The sequence below is a fragment of the Passer montanus genome, unplaced genomic scaffold (genome assembly GCF_014805655.1).
Source record: "Passer montanus isolate IOZ18808 unplaced genomic scaffold, ASM1480565v1 scaffold18, whole genome shotgun sequence".
Classification (NCBI taxonomy): Eukaryota; Metazoa; Chordata; class Aves; order Passeriformes; family Passeridae; genus Passer; species Passer montanus.
The window spans coordinates 53,797-62,914 of NW_024365381.1; positions in this window are offsets into that span (position 1 = coordinate 53,797).

A 9,118-nucleotide genomic window follows, 5' to 3' on the forward strand; every position below is an offset into this window, starting at 1 on the left:
TTCATTAAATTGGTGAGCAGTGATGTATTTTGGTAGTTTTTGAGGACATGCATTAGGGGCATGCTTAAACCCAATTTTTTTACTTCTCTCTAAGTAAGCATCACATGTACAGGTTTCACATGTGCCAGTTCTGCACTGGGAATGTTTCACTTTCATTTTCTTAACAGAAAAAGTAGGCATTGCTTAGTTATGTTTTTCACAGAGAAAATGGCCTGTACGTTCTGAACCAGTGTTATTCAGCATGTATTTGATTTCAGTGAAATTGGGTAGCTTTTAGATTGAATCAAAATCCATCTGTGTCCTAAAAAGTACTGCAATGGCCAGTGCTGGTGGAAGTTTATGGACATTGAGTGCCACTGCTCTTCTGACCTCAGGCTTCCTGGTCAGGTGCATTTTCTATCTACCCAGAACTTTCTGACTGAAAGAGCCATGCTGGAAGTCATGGTTTTTGTGATCATGCCAGGGGAAAGAGCATGGTAGGGGGAGAAGGAGCAGCCTGGAATGAGAGCCTTAGGAGTCTAAGACAGATCTGAGGTTTAATTTCAGTGAAGGGCAGGGAACACTATGTTGATATGCAGTCCACTGTGAAATGTCAAACTGGGTTGAACTCCTCCCTGGCTGATGTAATTCAGTATAAAAAAATCAGATTTCAGTAAGGAAATATTAGCAAGGGAGGGAGAGGAGGAAAAAAACTTGTAGATTTTTTTCCTAAATGCTCTCAACTGCTAAAAGGCAGATTTTTAATCCTATTTCAAAATAGAAACTTTTGTTGAAATCTAAGGATTTTTTATAGAACAAGTGTCCTTCATGACAAGAAATCCCAGCCACGAAGTTGCAGACCAAAGCTGATGGCATTAGTTGATGCCAAAAAAGTGCAAAACACACAAAAATGGAGAGTGTGGAGTGGACCAGGCTCTGAGACCAGGGAGTTGGTACAGGCTCAGAAACAAAGAAGAAGTATCTGTCTTTTATTGTCCCTCCCCTAAGAACCAGATGGTGGCTGGGGAAGTCTGGGATCCAGTTGCAGGGACAGCCAGTGAAGGCCAGGGTGCTGCTGCCCAGTCTGGGCAGATGCAGTGGCAGTGTGTGGGACAAGAACAGGGACAGAGCTCTAGAGACCTTTCAGGTTTTCTCCATTTGAGAAAATTCTGCTTTTCTCCATTCTGCTTTTCTCTTGAGGCTCTCTGCTTGGTCAGGTGCAGAAGCTGAAGGCAATCACCTACCTGCTTGTCAGGTCACCAGGGTCATGCTCAGCTGTGCTGGCAGGTCATCCTCCTGACCAGATCCTGCAAACCTGTGAGAGCAGTCAGGTTGGAACCCAGGTGCTGTTTCCATCCTGACAGTCCCAGCCTCTTCCTCATGAGTTTGGGCTGTGCTGCTTGCACTGAGTGTAGCATATTTAGCCAGACTTTGCAATGGGCAGGGCAGGGCTGGGAAAAAAAAAAAATCTACCTTTGCTGAAATGCTCCATATGCTGCTTTGCAAAGGTTTTTTTTTCCATTCTGCTCTTCCATATTCTGATGCTATAATCTGAAAATAACTCTGCCTGTATGTTGAGACAAAGGTGTTTACAAAAGCACTAAGCCTGAGAATCCAGCCACCCAGCATCAAAATAGGAAACTTAAATTCATAAGCCCCCTCCTTTAAACTGATGGAAATGGATCCAAACAAAACAAACCAAAACAAAAGCAGTAGGTAAACATGTTGGAATGTACAATGGATAATGGATATTGAGGGATGATCTAGTCATGCATGCTAAACAGATACACTTATGAGTTTAAATTTAATTAGCATCTGGAAATTAACAAGGCTAGAAAGAAGGGCAATGTGTTTTTAAGTGAAGGCGATGAATAGGTACTGTTAGGTGCATATAGATAAATGAGGATTTAATTTGTAAGACATAATGAGCCAGGTGCCTATAAAATAATTTGTGGGGTTTTTTCCTGCTGGATATCACAAAAGATAATGGTGTAACACTTCAAGGTCAATCTATATCCACCTGTTCATTTATTTTTGGGGAAAATATTTTTAAGGATAACTAAATGAAATTGACTTCCTTTGTAGAAAACTGTTGGGTATTTTGATTTTTTTCTTAATTATGCATCATGGCTAATTTTACATTCAAAACCCAGTCAGCCTTTATTGGAGAAGGTTTTAGTTGCTGCTCTGATTTTAATTTTTCAATCTGTACGTTGACTGAGACAGATTTCTGTGGAGAAATGCTAGTCCAGACTGAGTCACTCAAGTGTGCATATGGGGATGCAGTTCTGGAAGAAATTTTATTTCATAGTACTTGAATTGGAAAACATTGTTTTAAAACCAGAATATCACTTTAAAAAGGAAAACATTGGCTTTAAACCAGGGCGTCCTTAAAGAAAAACAGTTAAACTGAGTACTGTATGATGCTATGAATTACCTTTTCCCTGTCACCTATAGGATTTTCATCTATCTCCTTAAGCATTGCAGCAGAGACTACTACCACTTGAACTGAAAACTAATGATAGCAGGAGATCCTGTTATCCCAGTGATGGATAGGGCTGTAAAAGTTACCTGTTGGGTCTTGGTGATGTTCAGCAGAGTGAGGAAATATTATGGCAGACCTCTTTTTTTTGTTTCTGAGAGTGCTTCTGCTGCCTCTGGGAGTTGGTGGGGTGTAAGCTGCACAGACCTTGTAGCTGAGTAACAATGAGCCTCTTTGTCTCCATTCTGCTTTTCCAAGTGCTGCAGCAATTGCTTGGATTTCCAGCAAAAAATGGCGGTTCTTGCTTGTTGCTTATGGATTTGCTTGTGGAGCTGCTATTCCTCAGAAAATGGAAGCCAGTAAAGAGGATTCTCTTCTCAGCTGTTAGCCAAGCAAAGCACAAGTGAAATTTTATGAAAGAAAGTAAAGGCATTTTTCTTCAAACCAAATGTCATAGGTCTGCTGTGAGTAATAGCTGCATGCAAATTTATTCAAGAGGAATGATTTCTCTTTCTCTTTCTGTCCCTCTCTTTTATAAGAAAGGTGTTAAGTACCCTATATAAGCATTGCTCCCAGTATGTCATGCAATCAGTAACTAGCTTCACCTTGAACAGGAATGAAAGGGATTCTACCAGGAATGCAAAGGATTTGAGGAGGATTAGTATTTTGATCAACTTTTCAACATACACTTTTGGATTAAGACACCAGTGATGAAGTTATCTGCTTTAAATGGGCTTGTGGTAGATGGGGGAGACTGAACACCCACTTACTGACAGTTCTTTGCATTGTGATAAATTTAATGTGGCAGTAAAGAAGGGTTTATGTTTGTATAAATGCCTTTTACAACCAACAGTTTCCATCCGCTTAACAACGACCCTGCTTTTCTCACGAGAGCAGCGCCATTACCAAGCTGTTGGAATGGCTTCCGCAGCGCCAGGCAGCTCCTCCCGCTGCCCTTATGGCCCAGCCCGTCTGCGGAGCCGGGAGACACCTGCTGCCTCAAATCTGGCTTTTAAGGATCAGACCCATTGTGGCTGACTGCACGAGGCCTCTTACTTTGGTTGTGTTTTAGGAGAAAGATGAGTAAAAGCATCTGACTTAGCAAAACCAGCCTCTAATTAAACACCCAAACTGTGTATGGGCCAAAAACCCACGTGCAAACATCTCTCTTTGCGTAAAGTATTTAAGTTCAGAAAGGATTTGTCATAAGTTGAAACTAATGGTTAAATTAACATTGCTTTACATATGCTCTTTTGGATACAAAGAGTATCACTTAGACTTGCTAGGGTTAATACAAGTGGGGAGGGCCTGGTCATAGTCTGTGGTTTAGCCCATGAGAGATTTTCTTTATTTCACCTTTTTTTTTTGTCTTTGTTTGAGAAACCCAGAGTTTCAGTTTCTTTGGACTGGCAGGTCAGTTCTTATGTTCAGAAATGATTCACAGCTTAAGCTCTGTCAAGCCACAGTTGTTTGTCCAGATCCTGCCAGTCAAGGAACCCACACCAGCCTCCTCCCAAGCCCAGGCCAGCCCACCAGGCACTGCTGGCAGCCTGGAGCCCCTGCCTTCACATCTCCTGGCAAGGGGCATTTCCAAGGCCACTGAGTTCTCCTCACAGCTAATGAGCTACTCACTCTTTTGTCTTCAGGTTGGCTCCAAAGAAATGCTCTGGGGAGGGATTTGCTAGAAGACCTTCCCAGGCTTGTCTGCCTGTGGAAAAAATCTGATTACAGGAAGAGGGAAAAATTTCTCAAGGTGGGCCTGCAGGCTCTGGAATACTTTGTGTTTGCTCATCAAGGCAGTAACTGCCAATTTATTGAAGGGCCTGACCCAGGAAAAGAGTTTGTGGCCAAGAGTTGTGAAATGGGAGTGGCTGTGGACTCCTTGTCCTAATGTGCAGTCTCTGCTGGCATCACCAGCAGCTGCAGCATCACAGGTGGCCTCTGATCCTGTTGGGAGAGGCTGAGAGCTGAGCTGGGAGGACAAGGCACCCAGAAATATATTTTATTAAGGGTTGCATCAGCCGTATTGCTTTCCTGCAAGTGTGATTCATTTCCTTATGCCTTACAGAGTGGGAGAGGGCATGTTAGGTGCTAAGGTCTGCTTTGCACTTCCCTTACACTCTTGAAAAGGGTATTTTTAAATCCAGAACCTTGCAAATTATCTCTGGGATTTTCCCCCCTTTTAGTGGCATTACCTCTAAACATGTGTCTAGACAGAGGGGGTTCCTGCAATCTTCCTCTGCCGTGGGGAGCTGAAACACTTGAGTCTGCCTTTTGCAAATTGATGTTGTAGAAAAGGTTTCTTCTTACTCAGTGTTTATACCATTCTCACTACTGCCTTGGACCCCTAGTCCCCTCCCTTCTAAATAAAGACTTTTATCTACAAGGTGTAGCTTGCACGATTGTGTGTATGAATTGTTATATGTGGTCCTGAACACTTTCATGCAGAACTTCAGGTCTGGCAAAAATAGAACCATAGGAATCCAGTAAGTCTTGCCATAGAAGATATTTTAAACCTAGTTATACCAGCCTGGAAGGTTTTTATAAATATTGTGTAGAAATGCTAAGATGTACTTATCTATTCTTTTGCATTTGAACTGTTTGCCACTGCTTAAAACAGAACTGTCACACAAGTGGGGGTTTGGTACTGCTGCATTAATGCTATGTAGGGGGGATTCTGACCTTACACCTACTTTTGTAAAAGGTAAAAGCTTACACTGGCTAGAGCAAGGGAGAGTTGGAAAGAGTCACTGGAAATTACCAGTGGCATCATGGATTAGCATTCACAGCTGCTGAAACTTCCTTTCATGGAAAAGGCAGCTTTTTGCTGCTAGGAATGAAGATTTTACTGAGCTGTGGAAATCTAGAGAGGAAAGTTAAAAGAAAAACTGAGAAAGAAGATTTGGATGCTGAGTTGATGGGTTTTTTATTCACTTTCTGTTGTCTCAGATTGCTGGCAAAGCCTCAGGAACAGTGATGACATAAGGTCCTAAAGCAGCACTGTGGCACAGAGCATTGCTCAAACTGCAGAAGGCAGGTTAGGACCAGGCTGGTGGCACTGTCCCTCTACCAGTCCCCAGGGCCTGTCCCCTGCCGAGGTCTACCACCCAAAAATGTTGTAACAACATAAACAAGTTCATCAATGAGCTACAAGTGCAAGCTTTTTTCTAAAAAGCTATTATTTAATTCAAATGCAATTCTGGAAAATCTGTGTAAATGTTGTAACAACATAAACAAGTTCATCACTGAGCTACAAGTGCAAGCTACTGGTTATCTGCATTGAAAGAAAGGTTAGGGTTGACTTGTTTATAGTTTTGTTACAAGACAAAGTTTAAGCTAGCCAAATGCAAATCAAATTTGTATAGGTTGCAGCAGGTTTCTCAGCAGTGGTAATTCTTAACATCTAGAGCTAAATAGCTAGCTTTTTTCTAAAAAGCTATTTTTTAATTCAAATGCAATTCTGGAAAACCTGTGCTATTTTGGGAAATGACAAAAAAGAGGCCACATCTATAAATTCTAGCAACTCTCTCAGATGAGTTGCTCGCTGGCTGGTCTTTGGCAGGCAGGAGGGATAGGAGTGTGTTGAGTTTTATCACTGTAGGAGAATACTGAATGAATTATTAATGAATATTTAATATTCTATAGGGAGGCCGAGTGGTGTAAATGGACACAAAGAAAACTAACATTATCTTAGTCTCTGAAAGAAGTAGTATGGTAAGAGGAAATAATGGGCTAGTAAATTGAACTTAGTTGCAGGCAAGTTCCTAGAGATTTTGAGAGCTGAGATCACAAAGTATATGGGGAAGTGTGCTTTGATAAAAGTTATCAATGTGCCTTCAGAGGGAATAAGCCTTGTAGGCCAAGGCTAGAAAAGTTATTTTGTGAAGCTTATTGAGAGGCAAAAAATGTGAAGGAAAGGAAAATAAAACAAATTTTGCATTAGGTCAAATAACAGTGTCTAGTGTTGAGAAAAGAGACCATTTCCGAAGGTACAAGGTCCATGTGATAACCACAGATAAGCAGTAGAATAAGAATGAGTAAAGAAGTTGTGAAAGAAAATAGAAGGATAATCATTAAAAAAGTAAATTTTCTGTTTAGTGTGCCAAGGGTAGGTTCAAAAGTGCTTTGTGCTTGTTTGTCCTCTCCATACTGGTGGCAAGTGGAAAGTAATTTTTAAAGGGAATGCTGCCAGATCAACACTGAGCACCTTTGGAAATTCTGTAAGTCATATCTGCATCCTGAGAATTGAAAACACACCTCATTTTGCCAGAAACATGACTGTAACATAGGAAATGCCTTTCATACCAAGGCATTGCTGCAGAGAGGGAAACTTGCCACTCCACTGGTGGTCAGGACCTACCAGTCCCTCCCTGGCTTCTTGAGGCTGTTGGTAGATACGTCATCTGGGGTCTGGCAGCATGATCGATGCAGGAGTGATGATAGGGAGACATGCATTCAAACCAAATCACCTGATTTACTACACTGAAATGGCTGTATACTGCACACACTCCCTGGAGCAATTATTCAGGATCCTCATCATCTGCAGTGAGTGTGTTAAACCTTTCTGAGTTTTATTTGGGCCATGTTTTACCAGGGGAAGCTATCCATCACTGCTTTGATTGTCCGTGCCTTACAGTGGCCATGAATTTGTGTGTCCGTCATCAGTGCTCTGTGAAGCTGTGGTGGCATTTCTAAAGCAGGCCTGAATTGAACTTTGCCTGAATCTGTGTGAACAAGAGACCTGTGTGAAGTATTATGTGCCTTACCCAGTCTCTAAAAAGAAATAAGTACAGTTTCAGCCATAACGTACAAAAGCTGACCAGGAAAGAGAGGATTAGTGGTGACATAGCAACTGTTCTAGCTCTGCAGCCAAATCAGTGGCGTAGAAACACTCTTATGAATATGACTCCCTCTATTATGGTTCTGTGTCTTTTATCTGTGGAGCAACATCCACACAAGTATAGCTGAAACCCAGCAGAATATGGTGCTTGGCAAAGCTACCCACTGGGGAAAAGCAGTGAGTAATACAGACTTTGTAGTGGCATGAACACCACTGCCTCTCTTTCAAATTTCAACAATATTTTGACCTTATATTACATAACTGAACTTTCACTGATTTCCTTTTTAGCATTTTCTCTGATTTTTTTACTTGAGTTACATCTGTGGCAAAAAGATCAGAGCAGAACTCATGATAATGATTTAAACTGGAAATTAAAATGTTTTGATGGATAAGCATCTAAGTTGAATATGCAAATTGATTTTGCAAGCTGGGGCATTCATGTCCCCACTAATTCTTTAGACAATCAGAAAACTAGTGTAATTCCATAGTTACATTTATGGCTATGTAATGGGTTATACACTTTCCCAATATGTCTAAAACATCATTAGGAAAGTCAACATTTCTGTAGAGTAGAGAAAGATGAATGAGAAAGGAAATGTGCATGTAATTTAGGTTATGTATTTATATTTGACTTGGTTTTTGGTAGTTGCTAAGAGTTCACGGAGCTTTTTGAAGCCAATGGGAGATGAAAGTGCTCAGCAGTGCTGTAGCTTCATTTGAGTAACCTGTGAACCTTTCAGGCAGGAAATAAACGAAACTTCTTGTTTTGTACAGCTCCTAATTGAATTGTGCACTTATTTTTTTAACCTGACTAGAGAACGAGGTTTTAAACGGGCTCAAAAAAAAAAGATGAGACACTGTTTTAGATGGGTAGGTCAATTGCTGGTGGTCAGGCACAGTGAGATTAATGCCACTTGTTAACACAGAAATTCCTCACTACCCATCCCAGGAGCAGAGGTGGTGGCTGGGGAGCCAGCAGCTGCCTGCCCCAGCCCCATCAGATCCCTGCTGTCCTGAGGACCCACCAGGACAGGGATCTGTCAGGGGTGTTCATGTCTGTCTGCACGCTTCCTCCTCTGCTCTGCTCCATGGGGCTGTCAGTGCCCATCAGTCACAGCAGAATTCACCATGGGAAGGGCAAAGCTCAGGCAAGAAGTGAAAGCAGGTAGCTTTAAATTGCTCATTTAAGCACTGTTGTAATAAATGCTGCAGACATCTGTAAAGTAGGGCTCTGCTGCTTGACTCTGTTAATTCTGACAAAGAAAACTGTTGCTCAGTTCTCTTACACTTGGTAATTAGTTCATACAAGAGCTTTTAAAAAAAACAACTTCATATTAAAATATCTCTGGATATATGCTAGAAATTTATCTGAGATTTTTTTTGAGGGAGAAAAGAGGGAAAGATTAAATGTTGAACAAAGCCAGAGAATATCTGCATTGGCATAGGTACTGCAAGTACTCAAAAATTAAACCTTGCCCTTTATCATTAGCAGGGTTTCAAACTCTTTACTGAAGGATATGTCTTTATAGACAAGGGATTGCCCCTCATATTTTGGCTACAACAAAGGAAAAAAACCTTTCTGTAAGTCACAATTTTTATGTTGTTACTATAAAATTCTATACAGTTGTCATATTTTAATTTTATTTGACTTTTGACTTGATGAGACATAAAACATCAAAATGGAAGATACTTTCTGGAGTTGGTGTCTGAGGTCAGTTCATTGTGCAAATTGCATGAGCATCGACAGCATCTGTGTTGATCCTTTGTTGTACCTTTGATAGTGTGTACATGCCCACACTTCAGTTTTCAAATAGTTT